Source organism: Elgaria multicarinata, chromosome 3, assembly GCF_023053635.1.
Source record: "Elgaria multicarinata webbii isolate HBS135686 ecotype San Diego chromosome 3, rElgMul1.1.pri, whole genome shotgun sequence".
Lineage (NCBI taxonomy): Eukaryota > Metazoa > Chordata > Lepidosauria > Squamata > Anguidae > Elgaria > Elgaria multicarinata.
This window is the reverse complement of record NC_086173.1, coordinates 144,727,737-144,750,816: the sequence shown is the minus strand read 5'-3', so window position 1 is coordinate 144,750,816 and position 23,080 is coordinate 144,727,737. Positions and strand designations below refer to the sequence as shown.

The 23,080-nt window shown below is 47.5% G+C and overlaps 1 protein-coding gene across 1 annotated transcript in view; it reads right to left on the bottom strand.

Annotated features, from left to right (window-relative positions):
* Positions 1 to 22,555, bottom strand: part of LOC134395472 (gamma-aminobutyric acid type B receptor subunit 1-like) — a 97,010-nt gene extending 74,455 nt beyond the window's left edge. Inside the window, exon 1 of the mRNA XM_063121635.1 lies at positions 22,321 to 22,555. The gene's annotated coding sequence lies outside the window, so the exon portion shown is untranslated. The remainder of the gene's footprint in view (positions 1 to 22,320) is intronic.
* Positions 22,556 to 23,080: the final 525 nt, after the last annotated feature.

The window sequence follows — 23,080 nt, the reverse complement described above, 5'->3', positions numbered from 1 at the left end:
ATACTCCAGGGCTAACAAAAGAGGGGTCAAAATAGAACAAAGCGGGCAAAGGAGGCTGGTGAGAAATCCTTCTGAAGAAACTATGGGGTGGCTCTTTGCCAGGCTGCCTGCGTGGCTGTGTCCTCCGCATGAAGAAGAAACACGCTTTTGCTCCCAAATGTGTTCCCTTCAGCACAGGGGCATTGGACCTCTTTCAGCGTGAGGGCCACGTTCCAGAGGTGGGCAGGGCCAAAGGCAAAAGAGTATTTTAGCCTGAAGCTTTTACCACCAGTAATATTCAGCTGCCTGAGGAGAGGCATTTCATGCATTGAATGGGGGTTAGGGCGAGGGGGAAAGTAGCGAAACCATTAAACGATGGGCGAAAGGGTCTGAGGAAGGTGGCATAGACATTTGCGGAACCCCTTGGGGCCGGTGGAATGGGAACTCAGCAGGCCGAATTTGGCCCACAGGCCTCAGGTTCAACACCCCTGCTCTATGAGGTCACTTGGAAGAGCTGGGAATTATCGCATTGTTCAGATATCTGAAAGGCTTTCATGCAGAAGATGAAGCAGGCTGGTTCTTTGTTGATCCCGAGGGGAGGACTGGAAGAACCAAAGGGTGGAAACTGCAGGGAAGGCGATTTCAGCTGAAGAGTAGGAGAAACTTCCTCATGGCAAGATCTGTTTGGCAGTGGAACAGACTGCCTTGGGAAGTGGGAGGCTGGCCATGCGTCCTCTTTTACAGAGGACAGGCCTCTATTTGAAGGATTGCCAGAAGGCCGTAGTTTATTTGAAGCAACCCTCTGTTTAAAGGGATGTCCTGACCAACTGTAGTTTATAAGAACTGTGGTCCATCCAGTTAGAACAACATCCCGAACGGGCAGGCGGATGGGTCACCTGTTTACAGTCTTTCACATTATGGTGAAATCTACAGTATTTCTATTTCTATTATAATAATTATTCTAAGTTTGAATACACACACACACAATATTCAATTTTATACCAAGGCTTTCTCAACCTGGTGCCCTCTAGATGTTTTGAATTACAACTCCCAACATTCCTGACTATTGGCCATTCTGGCTGGGGCTGATGGGAGTTGAAGTCTGAAACATTTGGAAGGCATCAGGTTGAGGAAGGCTGATCCCTGCATAGGGCTGGTTCATATGTCACAATAAGCCACGCTGAAAATAAGCCATGGTGGCTTGGTTAATTGCTCGCTAAGCCACGCTGTTGCCGACAGATGTTCAGGTGCTCGCTGGCTTGCCATGGTTTCCTTTCCGCTTTGTCCTCTTGCCTGCTCTCAGCTAGGGTGACCATATGAAAAGGAGGACAGGGCTCCTGTTGAAATGCTTGCTTTATTTACATACATACAAGCAGAGCATGAGTGGAGGCAAACAGACAGAAGATCATCAGAGAACAATTTTAACAGCCCCCCAGGTCCATCCTGGGGGAATCAGTTCCGACAATGGAATCAGTTACCTAGGGAGGTTGTGGGCTCTCCCACACTAGAGGCCTTCAAGAGGCAGCTAGACAAGCATCTGTCGGGGATGCTTTAGGGTGGATTCCTGCATTGAGCAGGGGGTTGGACTCAATGGCCTTATAGGCCCCTTCCACCTCTGCTATTCTATGATTCTATGATTCTATGATCCCCAGTTTCAGCTTATTTCTGGGTAAAAAGTCTTCATCCATTCATAACTCTAGTGTCTCCTCTTCCACACACACACACAGGCCATAGCTAGACCTAAGGTTTATCCCTGGATCGTCCAGGTGTCAAACCTGTTCATCTACGTGACACACAGGGGATCCAGTGCTCAGGCAGGGGCGAACCCTGGATGATCCCAGGCTAAACCTTATGTCTAGTTGTGGCCACACACACACACACACACACACACACACACACACATACACATACACACACGTCCCCTACTTCAGCTGGAGAACTGTTACCTGCTCTCCACTCATTCAAAAACAGGGAGAGATTTCCAGGTATCAGGATATCATTTCCTAACCATCAGCTCCCACTGATGACACATCAGCCTATCATCATGGGGGACTATTAACCAGCCATCTGCCTAACAAGGGAATGATTTGTCAGCAATCCTACCAATATTATTGAGATTTTTAGAAGGGTCTTTAAGAGAAGCTAAAGAAGTTGTGATGAATTTGCAAAAAAATATGTATTGGCCAGATGCTGGAAATGTGGGACAATGCTGGATCAAGATGTACAAAATCATATGTATTCTGGAGATAGAAATGTCTGCTGTTACTACACAAGGCAGGGACAGATATCTGGACAGAAGTAGCTTTAATGATAACTGGTGGAAAGTGCTTGATTACTGGAATAGTAACTAACCAACAACACAATGACCCAGTTCTACAATTTCAATAAGGGCCGGCGTCATGCGTGGGCATGGTTGGGCAGCTGCCAAAGGCCCACAGCTCAGCAGGGGCCCACCAATGAGAGTCTCTGGGACTTGTTCCTCCTCTACACCATGGCAACCTGCTTGTTCACCTCCCTCTTACTTTGGCCCAGACAGTGGTGGTGGTGAGGAGGAGGAGGAGGAGGAGGAGGAGCAGTTGGCCAGCTTGCTCCCTGATTATCTGCCTCTCAAGTAAGCAAGTGGTAGCAATGATAAATAATAATAATAATAATAATAATAATAATAATAATAATAATAATAATAAATTTATTTCTTACCCGCCCCTCCATTTTGATCGAGGCGGGGAACAGTAAATATAAAATATATAAAATACTGATTAAAAACATAGTATACATTGTTAAAACATCCTAAAAAAACATCCTAAAAGCATCCTCAAATTCCACTGGATAGGCCTGCCAGAAAAAGGAGGAAGAGAAAGAATAGCTAGTGAAAATGGTGGTGAGAAGGTAGACTCACTGAGGGAGGGGCCCTATTAGGGGTGTCTTGCTCAAGGGCCCTCCAAACTCTGGAGCCAGCACTGTTGACAGTGCTGTAAACTCCGTGTCAGTATTTATTTATTTGTTTATTATTGCATTTATATCCCGCCTTTTTTTCTTCCAAGGAACCCAAGGCGGCGTACATAATCCTCCTTCTCCTCCTCTCCATTTTATCCTCACAACAACCACCCTGTGACGTAGGTTGGGCTGAGAGTCCGTGACTGGCCCAAAGTCACCCAGTGGGCTTCCATGGCTGAGTCCCGACTCTCAGTCTGACACTTTCGCCACTACACCACGCTGACTATTTCAGAACACATAATGATACGTTTTATGGCTTGAATAATTACAGATCAAATAAAACATAATTGGCCATCCCGGATGCCCCCGGGATCACACTGCGTGTGTTCACCTGACCTGCTACGTCCGCGCTAGTGGACGTGTGGCCTTACGCTGATAGGATCCTCCCTGCGCAGCAGCGGGTTGGGCTACATGCCTCTCGAGGTCCCCAGCCAGCTATTTCCTTCCATGCTTTCCAAGCCCCCGGGATAGCTTCATCATCGGTTTGCAACGCCTGAGCACTGACTCATAGCTATGCTGCTCACGCCGGTGTGGAAAAACCGGCCAGACACGGCACAGTTGACTGCCCAAGCAGAGGCATGCGCCTCCAGGGGCCTGGCCAGCTACTACTCTAAACTTAGTCTTTAAAGCCGCCCAGGGGAATAGGAAGCCTCAGACAAGTCAGGTGCACGGCAGCGAGCGCCTGCATGTGGAATGTCAGCTCCGGGGGAGGGTGGGCCTTGGAAGCAGGGGCACAATAGTCCACTGCACACACCGAAGCTGAGAGGACTAAGTAGGAAGCTGTGTTCAAGCGGCAGGAGCCACGTTCCCCCACAGAGGCTTACGAGCAGCCAAACATGCCCTATTCATAATTCATACAATAGCAAGGATGGGCAGGAGAGAGACCAGCAGGCAAACAAAAGAATCCCCAGGATGTCTCCTCCTAATCTTGGATTCCTGAAGGACTAATCAAGAGTCACAGAAATTCTCTCTCTCTCTCTCTCTCTCTCTCTCTCTCTCTCTCTCTCTCTCTCTCCCTCTCCCTCTCCCTCTCCCTCTCCCTCTCCCTCTCCCTCTCCCTCTCCCTCTCACACACACACAACTATGGGTACATGGCAAGGGTGACCCTATGAAAAGGAAGACAGGGCTCCTGTATCATTAACAGTTGCATAGAAAAGGGAATTTCAGCAGGTGTCATTTGTATATATGGAGAACATGGTGAAATGCCCTCTTCATCACAACAGCTAAAGGTGCAGGAGCTTTACTAGAGTGACCAGAGTCAAAAGAGGGCAGGGCACCTGCAGCTTTAACTGTTGTGATGAAGAGGGAATTTCACCAGGTTCTCCATATATACAAATGACCCATGCTGAAATTCCCCTTTCTATGCAACTGATAAAGATACAGGAGCCCTGCCTTCCTTTTCATATAGCCACCCTAGCTAAATTGAATCTGTTGTAGAAATCAGTCATGTAGCTAATCATGTGCATCAATGGGACTTACCCCAAAGAAAGAACATGAGGACCAAAGTAAGAACATAAGAAGTCCATCTAGCCCAGCATTCTGTTCACACACTGGTCAACCAGCTGCCTGTGAGTAACCCAGAATTTCCCCATCATTAATAAATGTGACTACGTTTGCACCCTAAGCCTACTAATTATTTAGGGTGACCATATGGAAAGGAGGGCAGGGTTCTTGTATCTCTGGCAGTTGTATAAAAAGGGGCATTTCAGCAGGTGTTATTTATATGCATGCAGCACCTGAAATTCCCTCTTGTCACAACAGTTAAAGCGGCAGGAGCCCTGCCCTCTTTTGTATCTGGTTACTCTCGTATAGCTCCTGCAGCTTTAACTGTTGTGATGAAGAGGGAATTTGACCAGGTGCTGCATGCGTACAAGTGACAACTGCTGAAATCCCCTCTTGACCAGGCACAAAAGAGGGCAGGGCTCCTGCAGCTTTAACTGTTGTGATGAAGAGCATACAAATGACACCTGCTGAAATTCCCTTTTCTGTGCAACTGTTAAAGATACAGGGGCCCTGTCCTCTTTTCCAATATGGTCACCCTATCAAATCTAGGAACAATATGCCCCATTGAACACAGGAGAACTTACTTCTGAGTAAACATACATAGAAGAGGTAGGCGACTGCAAGACGTCGACTGGCTATTTTTGTCCCTGGAACCTCCTCCCCACGGGCCACATTCCGCAAGGCACTGCACAGTCCATGGGGCAACCTGAAATTTGGCAGCAAACTGCTCTCTAGCTCTAAAAGGGTTAAATGTAGCTTGTTTGCAAGCAAAATTTGACCCTTTTAGTGCTCCACAGACACTACAGATTGCTAAGACGGACAAATTCCATTTGCAAACAATGTACATTTGACCCTTTTTGCACTCCGTAGAACTAAAAGCGTCATGGGGGGTGTGCAGTGGAGGCCATATCCACCCCACAGGCTGCATATCGCCCGTCCCTGATGTATAGAATTGGACTTTAAATGTAATCTGTAGTGACGGCAATGAGAAACCGCTTCCAGCTCCCCACCCCACCCTGTTCCTTTCCATTGTTGTGTCAGTCTCCATTTCCCAGGTACCCTGCAAGGCATCTGGAGACAGCTCCAAATAGCATTTCAACGTTTTGTATATTATTATATATTATTACCGTCTTTCCACTTAGCTACAGAATTTAAGACATACACAATGCCTGAAGAAATTTCAGATTGTGCAAGTGACTGTCTGCAAACATTAGTCAATAAATTCTGCAATTACACGTCCTGGCTGAAGCTGACGTTTCCGAGCCAATTGTGAATAAGGCACAAGAGGCGCCTTCTCATCCATCCCCCCATTTTCGGAGTACGTCGTACGTCCTGCAACCTTCCCAGTTGATTGATTTATTCTCATTTCTCGGGGCATGGTGTTGGGTTACTGCATGCCATCCGTGCCTCCCAGCCAGTATAACTGGAGGAATTTCTGATTTATTTATTTCAGATGGTATGAGGGTACAAATGTCAGCAAACTTGCACATGGTTGTGAGTATAATATCTCCGTTTTAACCCTCCCCATCAGCCACAGACAGCATTGCCCACGGTCAGCAATTTCTGGAGGTCACAGGACACCACCCCTAACTTAGAAGCACAATAGGTAGGGTGACCATAGGAAAAGGAGGACAGGACTCCTGTATCTAACAGTTGTGTAGAAAAGGGAATTTCAGCAGGTATCATTTGTATGCATGTCACACCTGGTGAAATTCCCTCTTTACCACAATGGTTAAAGCTGCAGGAGCCCTGCCTTCTTTTGTATCTAGTCACTCTAGTATAGCTCCTGCAGCTTTAACTGTTGTGATGAAGAGGGAATTCCACCAGGTGCTGTATGCATACAAATGACACCTGCTGAAATTCCCTTTTCTATGCAACTGTTAAAGATACAGGAGTCCTGTCCTCCTTTCCATGTGGTCACCCTACAATAGGCATAATCCTACACATGTTGAGTCAGAAAAAAAGTCCTGCAACTCCCAGCATTCCCCAGTCAGCCATGGTGGCTGGGGGATTTTAGGAGTTGTAGGATTTCTTTTCCGTCTAAACATGCATAGGATTGTGCCTTTTGTCACATATAAGCATTCCCTGGAAAAGTATGGTAGAAGGGGCAGAATCCATGCTTCTATAAATCTCTACCCAACCGCTTAGCTGTGATTGGAGCACGTTTTAGAGGGCAACTAAGGTACGCAACATGATCTGATAGGGTAACCGTATAGAAAGGAGGACAGAGCTCCTGTATCTTTAACAATTGCATAGAAAAGGGAATTTCAGTAGGTGTCATTTGTATGTGAAATTCCCTCTTCATCACCACAGTTAAAGCTGCAGGAACCCTGCCTAGCATGACCAGATACAAAAGAGGGCAGGGCTCCTGCAGCTTTAACTGTGGTGATGAAGAGGGAATTTCACCAAGTGCTGCATGCATAGAAATGACACCTGCTGGAATTCCCTTTTCTATACCACTGTTAAAGATACAGGAGCCCTGTCCTCCTTTTCATATGGTCACCGTAAGATGATTTGAACACAGGAAATTGCTGTGGGGAGCACTATCCATGGCTACTAGCCATGATTGCTATAGATTACCCCCAGCATCAGGGTCTGAATGCCTCTGAAGAGCAGTTGCTGGGGAACATAGGTCGGAGGGTGCTGTTGTGCTTCGTGTCCTGCTTAGGGCTTCTAATTGGCATGAAATTTACCCCCACTCTCTCTTTTTACCATTGGCTAGTTGTTTTCATCGAATCATCGAATCATAGAATAGCTGAGTTGGAAGGGGCCTACAAGGCCATCGAGTCCAACCCCTTGCTCAATGCAGGAATCCACCCTAAAGCATCCCTGGCCGGATCTACACTAGTCTGATAACGTTGCTAGTGTCCCTTTCTAACATGGTTCTCTGTATCGGTTCTCTGTATCACGGGGCACACTAGCGTGACTTACGTTTCGCTGCAACGGAACTTCAGGGCACATGGTTCAATTGTTTCTGTTGTTCTCCCTCTTCTGTGAGAGCTGCTGGGTTTGCTCCGCCCACTGCCTGCCTCATTCCTAGCCGGAAGGGTAATAGTCATAAGCACACACAAACTTCCTCCTAAAACACCTCAGCACAAGTCTCAGGGAATTGCCTGAATGTGTAGGAGGCAGCCCCTTTGCTGAAGCTAAGCAGGGCTGGGTCTGGTCAGAGTTTGGATGGGATACCAAATTGAAAAGTTTTAGCAGCAGTCCCATTTAAGGTCATGAGTTTTGGACTTTGGACCCTTGTTAATTTTCCTGCAGGGAGCTACAGCGATCCTTTGAGCGCTCCTCAGTTCCTTTGCCAAAAGAGGGGAAATGTTTTTTTAAAAAAAGTCATAAAAAATCAACCGATGCCCCATTTTGATTCAAATTTGGTATTTGAATTACTGTGCCAATTTTGGTGTCTTTATCTATAAAGCTTATGCAGATGTAAGCATTTGTTTAAAATCCTACTCCTGAGCCCACAGCAGCGGCTGGGGCAAATCTTTTGCAAAAGGAGCACAATTAAGGCTGGATGCATGGGACTACTTCACAATCAAAGCAGATTCTAAGGTGGAAAACTTCTGAGTCCTTTGCATGCAATTGTCAGTGATTGCACAGTATAACGCTGGGACGAAGGAAGGAGAACAGGAAGTGGGCGGAGCAAACCCAGCAGCTCTGAGAAAGGGAGAGGAAAATTACCGGTAGGAGGAGGCACATGAATCTGTAGCCACGCTGGAACTAAGAAATAGAACCTGTAAGTACAACTCATTTGCAACGTTGGAGACCCAGGGTCACGTGACGCTGTGTGTCACAGTAACCCATTCAAAACGTTAGAATAACACCAGTGTAGATTCCCACCCTGACAGATGGCTGTCCAGCTGCCTCTTGAATGCCTCTAGTGTGGGAGAGCCCACAACCTTCCTAGGTAACTGATTCCATTGTCGTATTGCTCTAACAGTCAGGAAGTTTTTCCTGATGTCCAGCTGGAATCTAGCTTCCTTTAACTTGAGCCCGTTGGGCTGTCCACCACTTTCCCTTTCCTGGTCAATTCCTAGCAGATCAGAACCCATATGTGATTTGGGGTGGGTGGGGAGGATTTGTCCCAACATGGATCACTTTACACTGACATAGGATCGCATTTGGCCTTTCCTTGCCAGTTCCCCCAGTTTGGAGAGATGCTTTGGTACCCTTCATAGTCTGTGGTGTTTTTACACCATCCTGAATAATTTGGGAGTTATCAGGAAATGTAGCTCCATCACAGTTTGCTCCTGACTTCAGATCATTTATTAATACATTTAGCAGTATTGGTCCCTGGGATGAGTCCTTGAGGCACACCGTCCCGGCCTGTGTATTCCTACCCTCTGCTTCCCGTCCTTAACCCCTACTGATCCATAAGAACTGGGCCTTCAAAGGAACCTGAGAATCATCAGCAAAGGCAGGGGGTAAGAGTAGCTTTAACACTGCAGTCTCCCTGCTCTGTTCTTCAGGCCCAAAGCTTGTTCCTGACTCATGCTCCCAGCTGCATCAGAAGTAACATCACAGCCTGCTGGGCACCATCTTCAGTTTTACCTTTGGTACTGGACTTTTTAGCCAGTGCAGGAACTTGAATGTGGCAGTGGGGACGGACGTCTCAGCACTAGGTGACCATTTATGCATTGGCCCCAGAAATACGGTGACCGTTTGGAAAGAAGGACTGGGTTCATGCTTCTTTAATAGTTGTATAGAAAAGGGAATTTCAGAATGTAGGCATGCGGCACCTGGTGAAATTCCCTTTTCAGCACAACAGTTAAAGCTGCAGGAGCCCTGCCCTCTTTTGTATCTGGTCACGCTAGGCAGGGCTCACGTAGATTTAACTGTTGTGATGAAGAAGGAATTTGACCAGGTGCTACATGCATACAAATGACACCTGCTGAAATTCCCTTTTCTAAACAACTGTTAAACATACAGGAGCCCTGCACTCCTTTTCATATGGTCACCTTACGCAGAAAGAGAGGGAATGTTTCACCACAAAAGAGGGCCCAGGTTTGCATAAAAGAGCCAGTGTGGTATAGTGGTTAGAGTGTTGGACTGGGACTTGGGAGATCAGGGATCTTGTCTCTACTTAGCCATGAAACTCAGACTGACTTTGGGTCAGTCACTGACTCTCAGTCTGACCTACCTCACAGGGTTGTTGGGAGGATAAAAATGGAGTGGGGGAGGCAGGGTATAAAAAATGGCAGGATAAATAAAAAAAACACATTTACATAAAATTAACATATACTGTTTTATATCTTTATAGGTCTAAATTTAGAAAGAATTACTTTAATTGAAATAGAAACACAATATGTCTCACCATGTCAAGGGGGGGGTTCATGTGACCAGGGCCCTTTCTACACTGTTGTTTCCCCCCCCCCGGTTGCCCCGGGGTCATCCCTGTGCATCCAAATGATGCACAAGGGATCCTGGGATTAACCGGGGATGACCCTGGGGAAACTGGGATTTTCCTGTTTTTCTGCATGTCCTGGGACCATCCTGGGACCGCCGGAGATGTGTGGGCGCCTGCCCCTGCTTCATCCTGCCTCCTCACAAGTAAACGCAAAGAGATGGGAAACGGGCATGGGGCACAGAGCTCTTCAGGTGCTCTGTGCCCATTGGGGGGGAGTGGGGTCATTTTTCATATATATTTTTATAAACTTACATTTTTGTTTGGAGCACAATTGTGCTCATCTCGCCTATTTAAAAAAGAAAGGCAGGCGCAACATCCCTCCATCCTCCCGGGATGTCGCATGTGCGTATGAATCCAGGGGGAGGATCTTATGAGCAGAATATTGCGAGATCCTCCCCCCTCCCTCCCAGAAGGCTAGGAGGTTTAGAAAGGGCCCAGGAGACCTGTGTGTATGTCTGACCCTGCTCAGTTTGCTCCAGGTGCTAAGTGTGGATGGGCACCTTCAAGGGCCCTGCTGTTCTCCCTTCTTAGGGTCCTTTATCTTTAAACCAGACTTGGACTGGGCAGGCCTTCAAATAGAGGACACCTTCTAATAGAGGACTGTCATCTGTAAAATAGGTCACCCAGCTCCCCTACTGGGGTCTGTAAGGGACTGGATGCAGGGGAACAAACCGAACCTTCTTTCACATAAGATGCTTGGGAGCTCAAGTCAATCCGATGATAATTTAGGGCCAATCCAAAATGCCTCCCTTCCGCATTTCACTATCCCATTCTTTTTGTGTTAAAAATGGGATAGCATCTTGGCCCTTTTTCAGGGGGACATTTACAGCTAGGGGCAGCCAAACCTCACCCCTTGCTGCTTAGGGTGACCATATGAAATGGAGGACAGGGCTCCTGTATCTTTAACAGTTGCATAGAAAAGGGAATTTCAGCAGGTGTCATTTGTATATATGGAGAACGTGGTGCAATTCCCTCTTCATCACTACAGTTAAAGCTGCAGGAGCTATACCAGAGTGACCAGATTTAACCGAGGGCAGGGCACCTGCAGCTTTAACTGGTGTGATGAGGAAATTTCCCCAGGTTCTCCATATATACAAATGACACCTGCTGAAATTCCCTTTTCAATACAATTGTTAAAGATACAGGAGCCCTGTCATCCTTTTCATATGGTCACCCTACTACTGCTATAATTCCAGAAGGCCTCTCCCACACGCCGTTCCTTCTCCCCCTCAGAGCCCCTGGACCATCTCCTCCTGTATGTTCTCTCCCCAAGCACTCTGATTAACGTTCGCGCCCTGCTCAGTGGTGTGGTGGTACTCTTTGAAGTGCGGGTGCTCATCACGACAGTCACCTTAGCCATGCTCCTAAGGAAAGCCCAGCATTTCAGGCAACTACGTTGAACCATATAAACAAACCAGTTCTAGCATTTCCCTTCTCTGCCAGGAACAGCTCTTTTGTAAAGCTAAAGGATCTTAATTGCTCATTCCAGACCAAGACACCCCAAAATACTTTTCAAATAACAATATATTGTTTCTGGGAAAGTTCATTTCCTCGCAGCAACTGTGAGGGTTGCAGCTAAGCTCAAAGGCTGCTCGGAAGTCTGAGGGTGGTGGTGGTGGTGGTGGCAGACGATGGGGCTTTTCTGCTAATTAAAGAAGTGTTGGGTCTTCATGCCTGGACCGACTTGCTCCTGCGTTGTTTCTGCCCACTGACTGAAATGTGGTGGGTGATACGAGAAGCAGAGCCTTTTCGGTTGTGGCACCAGTCCTTTGGCACGCTCTCCCCAGGGAAACACATTTGGCCTCATGAACAGGTTTGACCCCTGGACGATCCAGGGATAAACCTTAGGTCTAGCTATGGCCATAGTCTACAGTCCCATCAGTTGGGTAAACGGGCCTCTTCTGGAAGGACTCTGGGGGAAGTTGATGGCTCCTTTCTACTACTTTGATCCCGTTAACTATACTGCTTCCCTCAGTTTTATTGTATTGCTTTATTGGGTTTTGCTCTTGGCTGCCGGCTTTACATTATTGATTCACTCTGAGCTCTTGAATGAAAAATGGCAAGACTATTTCAACAACATCAAAATAAATAGAGGACCTGTTCTCTTATCTCATGACCAGGAAATTTAGCCAAGAGCTTTTGGTGAAGGCTTCGTCAAACCGTTGAGGGAAGTTCACATACCAAATGCCAAATTTGTGGAATTTGGAGTTACAATTGGTCCCACTCTCTCTGCTTTTAGAAAAGGTATCAAGGAACATCTTTTTCTCTTGGCCCTTAAAGTTAATTATTATTATTTATTTCATTTCTGTATCGCCCAATAAACAAAGCTCTTTTGGCGGTTTGCAACAATCCATCAGATAATAAAATAAAGCAGGCCTGTTCAGACAACATGCTAAGCCATGGTTAGGCCACTAACTCATTTGCTGCAAATGTTGAGTGAGTGTGTTTAAACTGTGGTTATGTAGCCACTATGGTTAGGAATGGTTCACATGACACACTAAGTCATGATTCACATGACACACTAAGCTATAACATTTAGCTCAAAATGCTTAACTATCATGGTCTGAACAGGGTCAGCATAAAATATAGCATAAAAATATAAATATGCAAAATCTAGACAGCTAAAAACAGTCTCAATAGAATACTAGACCTGTTTAGATGGCTGGCATAAATGCCCCATCGTATGCCATTAAATTCCTGGGAAGAAAGGGCAGCCTTAATCTGTTGCCAAAAAGATGTCATTGTTGGCACTAGGCAGGCTTGAGTGGGGAGCTCATTCCATAGCTGGGGGGGGGGGCACAACTAAGAAGGCCCTCTCCCTTCTTGCAACCTTCTGAGCCTCCCTATAGGTGGCGCTCAGAGGGAGGCCCCAAATGTTGATCATAGTGTCTGGGTACGTCCAGGGGGAGAGGCATTCTGTCAGGTATTGTGGTCCCAAGCCATGTAATGTTTTAATGATAGTTCGATGCCAGTTTTAGTGCTTATGTTGTGCATGTTTTCATTGTTCTGAGCTGTTGTACACTGCCTTGGTGGTTTTGTACAGAACCTCGGTATAAAAATACTTTGAATAAACAAACGCCAAATCTTCCTTTTCTCCATGCTTGCCGATACTCTCAAAAGAATGCTAAAATGTCGGCGAGGCAGGACTTCCCTTTTAGAGAAGCCATGCTGAATCCTTTGTCAGCAGGGTTCGTTCATCTATATACATTTAGTAATTCTAGCTTTAATAATGCCTTCCACCAATTTACCCAGGAAAGACATTAAGCTTATAACAGGCCTGTAATTTTCTGGCATTGCCCTCAATACCCTTTTAAAAATTGATGTTGATGTTATGTAGGCTACCTTCCAGTCCTCCAGTGAGGAGGCTGATTTTAGGGACAAGTCGCAGATTTTTGTTAGGAGATCAATGATTTCACGTTAGACTCCTTTAAGAACTCTCAAAGGTTCTTAAACATACACATACCCAACAATTTATGCACTATACCAACCTTCCGCAACCTGGTGCTCTTGAGATGTGTTGGGCTACAACTCCCATCACCCCAAGGGGATTATGGCTTGCTGGGGATTATGGAAGTTGTAGTCCATCACATCTGGAGTGCACCAGGTTGGGGAAGGCTGCACGATACAACCAAATCCATATGAAAATATAAAGCAGGGCTTTGGGCTGACCGAAATGGTGACAACAGCTAAGGAGGGAGAGAACCCACTCCAGTACGACAGCTCACCGAGGCCAGCTTGCCCGAAGGGAGGGTGGCCATGGGTGTCGTACTTTACAGAGGACAGGCATTTATTTTACAGAGCTCTATTGAAGGGCTGTCCACCCTTTGAAGAGCAATCCTCTATTTGAAAGACTGCCCAGTCGAAGCCTGGTTTGAAGACAATGTGTATTGTGTTTGCTCTTCTGTCTATTTGTATCCATTTGGCCTAGTGTTTGGATGCACCTTTGTTGAGCTGGTTCGGATGGCAGGATATAATGGGCCTGTTCAGACAACACACTAAGCCATGGTTAGACCACTAACCCATTTGCATCAAGTGGTTAGTGAGCGTGTTTAAACCGTGGTTATGTAGCCACCAGGTTAGGAATGGTTTCACACAACACGCTAAACCATAATGTTTGGCTCAAAATGCTTAACCACTGTGGCTTAGCGTGACGTCTAAACAGGGTCGATGTCACACATATCTTAGGCACTCATAGCTGTGCAGCCTAAGAGTAACCTACGAAATGAGGAATCCATAGCTCAGCTGTAAGCCCTCCTTCAAGTTCTGGCAGTTCTAACAAAAGATTTGTGTCTCAGAACTGGAGTTGGGGGGGGGGGGAAACCTCTCTGAAATCCTGGATGGTCAGTCAGTGAAGAAAAGCCTTCCCCAACATGATCCTCTCCAGATGTGTTGGACTACAACTCCCAGTATCCCCAGCCAGGAAGGCCGGTGTAAACAATCCTCTGCATGAGGTAGCCTTCCTATGTTTCTTGCATCCTGTCCTGTTACTCTTTTCATGGCAGCTTTTGATTATATCCACAGACTCTCGCATGCAGCAGTAAGGGCCCACGCAACTGTGCATGATGGGAATCTCTGCATGTTCAATTAGGGAACAGATTTTTGGAACTGGGCTCAGAGGGCCCCGAGGCGGAATTCAGAAGCAAGAGGTCCAAGCTGAGTTGGCAAATAGGTTGATCTAATCTAAAAAAGACCACACAACAACTTTTCTTTTTTAGAATCTAAAAATTGTCACTAGTTATTTGCACAAATCTAACAGTAATATCACACTAGACAACAATATTCATTTATTATGCCTAGAAGTAGTCAATAAAAAGTCAAATGATATAAAGGAATAAACTGAACACCATTTGACAGCCAGTTTTTTTCCTTGGTAGCTTTAAAATCCAGTAAATCACAGTTTCATTCTTCATAGTTTTCAGGGAAAGATTAATATTTCTCCAGTGTGATGTACTCAAATCTCACTTCCGATGTGAATTCACTATATATTTATAAATTTTATTTATATCCCACCTCCCTGACAAACAAATACATCTCAAGGTAGCTAGCAATAAAATCCAGATTGAAAACAAAATCTTAATTAAAACATGATATAAAACAAATACATTAAAACAGAATTAAAAACACTAGGGTTACAATCCCATGCAAGTTTAGATGAAAGTAAGTCCTACAACTCCCAGCAGCTCCCAGCCAGCATTTTTGAACCTCAGCCTCCGGCCTCCCAGTATATGCACTTAGGTGACCTACCATACAGAGATGTTGTATGGAGTACTGAGATAATTAATTCATTAATTAAGAGCACAGGATTGCGCTCCCCTTAGAAGGGAGCCTCTGATTTCTGCAGCTTCCATGTATCTAACGCCCAGAAGAGCAGGAGGAGCCATGGAAATAATTTTCACCTCTCCATCCTCTTTTTAAGTGTTTTTTCCTGTAGATGGGCATACTGGTAGGGGCTGAGCTGGGAATGGAAAGACCATAGGATTTATCTTATCCTGGCCTCTCCTCTCTCCACGGCCCACTGAAACACCCCCACCATCCTTCCACTTCCTTCCCCGGCCCATGGGAATGCCCTGTTTTGCCTCCCGGGCTCTCCTCTCCCCTCCCCTCCCTGCCCATTGAAATGCCCCATTCTGCCTCCCGGCCTCTCCTGTCCCCTCCCCTCCCTGCCCATTGGAATGCCCCATTTTGCCACCGGGCCTCTCCTGTCCCCTCCCTTCCCTGACCATTGGAATGCCCCATTCTGCCTCCTGGCCTCTCCTGTCCCCGCCCCTCCATGCCCATTGGAATGCCCCATTCTGCCTCCCTGCCTCTCCTCTCCCCTCCCCTCCCTGCCCATTGGAATGCTCCATTTTGCCTCCCGGCCTCTCCTCTCCCCTCCCCTCCCTGCCCATTGGAATGCCCCATTTTGCCTCCTGGCCTCTCCTGTCCCCTCCCCTCCCTGCCCATTGGAATGCCCCATTTTGCCTCCTGGCCTCTCCTCTCCCCTCCCCTCCCTGCCCTTTGGAATGATCCATTCTGCCTCCCGGCCTCTCCTCTCCTCTCCCCTCCCCTACTCCTCCCTCATCACTGGAATCCCCCCTTTTCCTTCCCTCTGTTTGTGACCTCTAGCTGTGATAGCTGGGGGGGGGGGGAGGTTCAGATTCTGGAGTCCCCCTTCCATGGTCGTAACAGTGTCTATGGCTAGAATCCTACTGCCCCTGGGATGCTCTCCCAGCTTTCCACTATAAATACTGTTCCCAACAGTTAACGAACGTGCTGGTATTAACTTTCAAAGCCCTAAATGGCTTGGGGCCAGGTTACCTGAAGGTTTGTCTCCTCCCATTTTATACCTGCCTGGACCCTGAGATCATCTTCAAACCCTTATATTGTATTTTATCGTGTTTTATTTTATGGTTTTAATTTTAAAGTGAGCCACCCAGAGAGCTTCGGCTATTGGGAGGTATAGAAATGTAATAAATAAATAAATAAATCTCTAAGAGGATTGTTGTTGCTGCATGTGTGACATACAGACGGATCTCTAAAAGAATATATTATACTGGGCCCAAACAAAGAAACTGCGCATGGCAGCTGAGGTGAGTCTTGGGGCTGTTTAAAGCTTGGAAAGCCCCGGTGTGTGTGTGCGGTTGCGTGGTGTAGATTATATGACACCGCTGTAATCTTGCAGCCACCCGGAGACTTTCCACCGAAGCTGCAGAGGGGGAAAAGTCATGGACATACCCGACATTTTTCTCTGAAGTGAGGCGAGGACACGCAAGACAGCGTCAAAATACCCCCTTTCCTCACTACGGAGTCGTAGCGGAGGCGTGGCCGGGCAGTGACCTGCAATTGGTTGTCTTCCACCAGGAAGAGGGCGGGGCGGCTCCCGTCCCCAGATGGCCACTCAGAAAGCCTGCATTCCACCCTGGGGGAGGGAAAGCACAGGGCTTTTGAGGGACACGGTGCCAATATGGCGCCATGAAGACACCCCCTTGGCCACAACCGTGCAAGAAAGGTTTATTGGTACATCTTTGATATAATGAGGAAGTGACTTTTCCTGAGACTGGAATAGTACAAGGCAACAAGAATAGGAAGCCATAGATTCCTGAGAGAAGCCAAAGTCGATGTTGAGGAAGAGGATGACAAAATAAAAAACCAACCCATGACAGGTGTTGCTGGCAGTGGTGTGGGGAACATGATAAGAGATATGTGCAATTCTGCATCATGACAAGGAAGTGGATAGAGACCTTTTCTTCCCTCTTTCATATATGATCACCCAATCAAAACCTGAATAACAGTAGAACATGAACATAATGAAACTGCCTGATCCTGAGTCAGACCATTGATTACTCTCAATAAAAATACGATATATACACAGTCAAGCACATCAAGAAGACACAACAGTACCAACCAGATTAAAAGACACGTCAGCAATAATGTGCATGTCCCAATGAGCTGCAGCCCTTCCCTATAGGAAGTATTTCTTAACACCACACAAAATGAATGTATGGAACTCACTGCCACAGGATTTTGTGATAGACATGAGCTGAGGGGGCTTTAAAATAGGATTAGACAAATCAATAGACAATAGGTTGATCAGCAGATATTGAACACAGCAGCTAAGTGGCACCTCTGGTTCAGTGATGATATAAACCTGCTTTACCAACCTGCCCAGTCCCTGAGGACATCAGAGGGCATGCTCCTGGTGGTTCCGCATGGACCTATGGCTCAATTGGAGTCCACTCGGAGAAGAGCCTTTAGTGTGGTGGCCCCCTTCCTGTGGGATTCCCTGCCGCTGGCAGGTGCCAATGTTGAGTTGTTTCTGGCACCTCCTGAAAACATCTTTATTTCAAGAAGCCTTCCTTGACTGACCAGCCACATTATTTATTGCTAATCTGTTTTTTTAAAATAAATAAATAAATAAATAAATAAATAAATATGAAATCTTTTTATCTTTTATTCTTTATTTCTCAGGAATATATCTAGAGGTAGATTGGTATGTATATGTTGTAAGTAAATAAATAAGTAAGAAATAGTGTATCTGTGAATACTAGTTTCTGGGGCGGGGGGACTGTAGAGCGATTGCTATCATGTGGACTTTGTGGGGGCACCTGCATGGCGACTGTGGGAAACAAGATGCCAAACTAGACAGACCGTTGGTCCCATCCCACAGGGGCTCATCTTATATTGTTAGGACGCAGGTAAGCCGCATGAGATCACGGAATGGCTTCTATGTGTGTGTGGAGGAGGGATCAGGTCTGAACCATGGGTGCCTCAGCAAACCTGCATGTGGGCCTTCCTCTCCCTCCCTGCCAGGTACTCTGTCTCCCGACCCCAATGGGGTAATTAGCCTGGGCACTAATCAAAGCTGACAACAATCGCTAAGCCTGTTGCCTAGCTACACTCTCTGTCACACAGCCTGGGCAAGAAGAGTGAGAGGATTCGGAAGAGGCTCCTCCCAGCTGTGCCTCTGGATCCTCATTGTCACCTTCTGAGGTCCCATGGCACTCCCTTTCGACACCCCAGGTGCCGTTCTGTGGGAAATCCACAGCGTCACCTGGTCCGGAGCCAGGAAGTGAATCCCACCGACACGCAAGCACCAAAGACTTCAGCCAGACACTGCTGGAGGGAAGCTCACAGCTTCAGTCTCCAATTGGGCATTGCTGGAAGGAAGCTCACTGCATTCACTCCCCCTCCTCACCCATGGTGCCATCCCAGCCACTGACTGTTGCTTACCCTTGAGGCCCCTAGAGAGAGAGAGAAAGAGAGAGAGAGAAGTGATCGGGGCTCAGCCCAGGAAACATCCGCTCCCGGAATCTATTTAGAGACTGAAGGAATCAGCACTTTGCCAGGAAATAAATAAATCAAAGAGCTTCTCCATTACTTGTGCCACCTTGGTTAGTTCAGCCATTAATATTAATCAGACTGCTGTCACACTTTTCTGCATGCAAAGTGCTTTACAATCCACACTGCATTTATCCCCATAATAGTCTTGTGAGTTTGGCTGGGCCAAGTTGGACTAACAATATAGTACTTCACATTTCACTTCGCACTTCAGGGGGCTCCAAATTGGCATGTTTATTTATTTTTATGTATGTATTTGTATTTCTCTCTAGATAGAGATAGAGATAGACAAACCTCACCTCATCAAAAGGTTTTTGAGGTGGCTTTCAATTAAATAATAATTCTTTGCATTGATTGCTTTGGTCATCCTTCCAACAGATATGCATGGTAGGTTCATATTTTTATTAACTGTCCCCCACATTACAGGTGTGTGCAGGGGTAAGACTGAAGGACTAGTCACTTACTTAACCCTACTTCATGAGCACAGAACTGAGGAGAGATGTTTACGGGGGTGGGTGGGGGAGTGGGCTCACGTAATTAGCCACTGTTCTACTCCCGGTATTCTACAAAACAGGAGACAACCCACCAGTTGGCTGTTTCGGCACCATTGAACAACCAAAGGCAATTACTGTCTTGTGGGGTAGGCATGTCAGTCTATTAGAGCAGAAACAGGAAAGAGCCCTGTAGCATCTTAAAAACTAACAGATTGATTGTGACTAGAGTCCAGTTCACTGGATGCATAAAGTGTTATCCTCAGTTGGATAATATATGCCTATTTATACACCCAAGGGTAGAGAGGAAAAGTAATAATAAGGCCATTTCCCCCCTCAATTTGTTTGCGTGTGTGATTAAGAAATAGGCTAACTGGGCTGCAGCCCAGACCCACAGTTTCAGCCAGGCCAACAGAGTTCTAGCCTACCTCCAAAATGTTGCTGCCATATCTTTTATTGTTATTACATTTCTATTCTGCCTTTTCCCCCTCTTGCAGAGAATCCAAAGTACCTTAGAAGGTCTTACTCCTCTCCATTTTATCCTTACAACAACTACCCTGTGAGGTAGGCTAGGCTGAGAGTCTGTGACTGGCCCAAAGTCACCCAGTGAGCTTTCATGGCCGAGTGAGGACTAGAACCCTGATCCCCTGGGTTCCAGCCCAACACTTTAACCACTACACCACACAGTCTCTCATGTGTTCTTCCAACTCCTCAGTTACTGCTCATGTGCCCAAAAAGCATAAGATAATGAGAGAGAGACAGAGGCAGAGACAGAGAGTCCACAATGCCCAGGGCTGGGATAGATGGCATTGCAGACCCTTTAAAATAATAAATTATTTTCTCTATAAAACAAACCTCTGTCTTTGGTTGATTGATTGATTGATTGATTGATTTTTAAAGGACACTTATATGCAGAGGTGTAGACTTTCCCTATGCTAATGTCCAAGCTGAACACATGGACATCAGGGGTGGAACAGGGAAGCCATGTTAGGAGCAGGGCCAGCAGCTCAGCTCCACGGTTCCTTGTACTCAAGGAAACCCCTTCACATAGTTAACACATGAAAAGAGCTGTGGCTCTCTCTCGCTCTCTTTGGAAAAGCCTGGAAGATGGTGTTCCATCAAGGTGCTTAGCAATCTCCCCACCCTGGTCTGTACATGATATAGTATTCTTTGACTGGGTGTGTGCATGCAAATGTCATATGCGAGAGTTCAGATTTGGGAGCAGAGTAAGAGGCTCACTACAAAATTCTAGGCCATAGTCATGATCCTGTGTGTGGGGATTAATACGCTTCATGTACCTGATGAAGTGGGCTCTAGTCCAGGAAACATTATGACACACACACGCACACACACACACACACACAAAATTAGTCTTTAAGGTGTAACAAGACTCTTTAAAAATAATCTCTATCCAGCATACCGGATCTCCCCCATACTCCTCTTCCATCAGCACCCCTTAAACCTGATCTGCGCCCATCTCTTTCAGTCTGGTGTTGGTCCTCTGCTCTCACTCGCTCTCCGTGGCACTTGTAGCCTTTGGGCTTGAATGCAGATTTTGCATTTGGGGGCATTTGCCCTGGAGTACTTGGCCGTCTGTCTTCATGTTATGCTCAGATTTTGGTTGCAGCTACCCCTGAGTAAAGGCTTGCTCTGCTATGTTGAACAGAATCTAGCCACTGCCTAGGGCCATGCTTGCAGCTGCCTAGAAGGCTAAGATGTGCACTAGCCAGAGTTTCCTAAACACAAGACAGAATCAGGGGAGACCTCTTGGCCACAGCAAGTCATGGAGGGAGAAAACCAGCCCTGTGTTTGCAAATCTGGAGGGGTGCATAGGAAAGTTATTAGCACAGGGAGCAACGCAGGAACCAGAAGGGACCTGAAGACCATCTAATGCAACCCCTGCCCTCTATATCCTGACCCACATCCATATCACCACATGTCATTTCCTTGCCTCTTCTGGATTAGATTAAGCCATGGCATCCAAACTATGATGTGTTTAGAATCAGAAGTTGTGGGGAGGAGCCTTATGCATGCCAGAATTGCCTACACAACCCTTGGGAAAAGTTTAGTTTTTAAAAAAACAAGAAGGGGCTCAAGCCACATGAAAAAAAGAAGAAGAGAGGATTTCCTGGGATCATAGGGCGTCCTAAATGATTTGCAAACACACAACTAAGTGGGCCACAAACACATAGGGCAAAGTAAGCAGGCAAATACAAGGAGTTGTCTGTGGGGCAGGGCAGGCTTGGGGGAAGATCAAGGCAACAGAGGAGAAAGAAGGCACATGGGGGGCAACATGGTGCCCTCCAGCGGTTTGGGACTACAGTTCTCATAAGCCCCAGCTGGCACGGGCCATGGTCAAGGACTATGGAAGTTGCAGTCCAAAACATCTGGAGGGCATCAAGGTTCCTATCCCAGTCATAGGCCTTGATGTCGCTCAGCCTGCGCTCCCAACTAGCACACACCTTGTTAGATCTCTTGTGTTCCCTAGAGGCTGCTCGCTCTCTCTCTCTCTTTCTCTCTCTCTCTCTCTCTGCTCTGCAAATGCCAAGCGAAAGAAGCAGAGGGAGAGCTGTCTTGGCCCCTGATTAAGCCATCTCCCTGGCCTAGCTCTGGGGACAGGTGTAAATCAACCAGGCTGGCACCAGCCATAAATCCAAGCCTTGCTACAAAGCACCCGCTCCGTCAATCGCTGCACTGGGGTGGAGGTGGGGGGCAGGAGGGGTGGCTCTGGGGCTTTGCCACCTGGGCAGCATCTCTGAGCTTCCCAGGCCAACCCCCCTACACACACACACACACACACACACAGAGAGAGAGAGAGAGACTTGCCCTCCCCTGCTGCTCTACAAGGCTTCCTGCACCACCACCTCCATAGTCCGTTGCCCAATCTCGTCCTCCTGCTGATGCCCATCAATTATCCCAGGACAGGCTGCTCTCAGTTCCTCCATCACTCAGGGGGTGGGGACCATAAAGGGGGTAGGGACAGGACGGAAGGATCAGAGAAGGGCTGTCGGCCCGGCTCCTCATGGTAGGCCAGAGAGAGAGAGACAGACAGACAGACAGAGAAAGAGAGAGAGAGAGAGAGAGAGAGAGAGAGAGAGAGAGAGAGAGAGAGAGAGGCATTCCTACCTGGGGCGCTGTCCACGGTAGGCACCAGGGAAGAAGAATGTGCCCCCAGAGGCGTCTCTGTGGGAGGTGGGCAGAGCCCCCTCGGCGAGGAGGCAGAGGAGAGAGGAGAGAGATCCAGATCAGCGGTGGGCTCTCAGCCGCCGAGCCATCCCGGAGGCAGAGACCCGGCAGCGACGGAGAGACGCACGGGCGGATGCGGGAGATTGTGGAGAGGGACAGCCCTCTCGGTGATGGAGAGATCCCAGCTGGGAGGAGGAGGGAGCAATCTCGCCTGGCAGCGACGGCGGCGTAGGGGTGGGGAGGGAGGGAGGGAGGAAGGGGGCGGGTAGATCCCGACACTGGACCCTAAGAGATCCAAGAGGTGTGGAGGAAATACTGAAGGAGGGTGGGGTGATGGGGGTGGGGGTGATGGTGATGGGGGTTGGGATCTCGCAGAGAAAGAGCTGCTGGGAGCCGGGTGAGAAAGGAGCAGCGCCCGCCTAGAGCCGAGGGGTGGAGGAGGACGCCCAGCGCCGGGAAAGAGAAGGGAGGGGCCGGTCTGTCCGTCTCAGTCCGCCTCCCCCGCCCGCTTGGGCTGCTGTCGCTGCTTTCTCCCGAGAAGGAGGAGGTGGATGGATAAAAGGAGGGTGATGAGGGAGGCGGGGAGGGGCCTGTGTGAGAGTGTGTGTAAGAGAGAGAAGGAGCGTGTGCGTGTCTGCGCGCGTGTGTCCCTCGATCCGTGGGGCAAAGAAGGGGGGTCTGTGTTTCTCAGAGGCGGAGG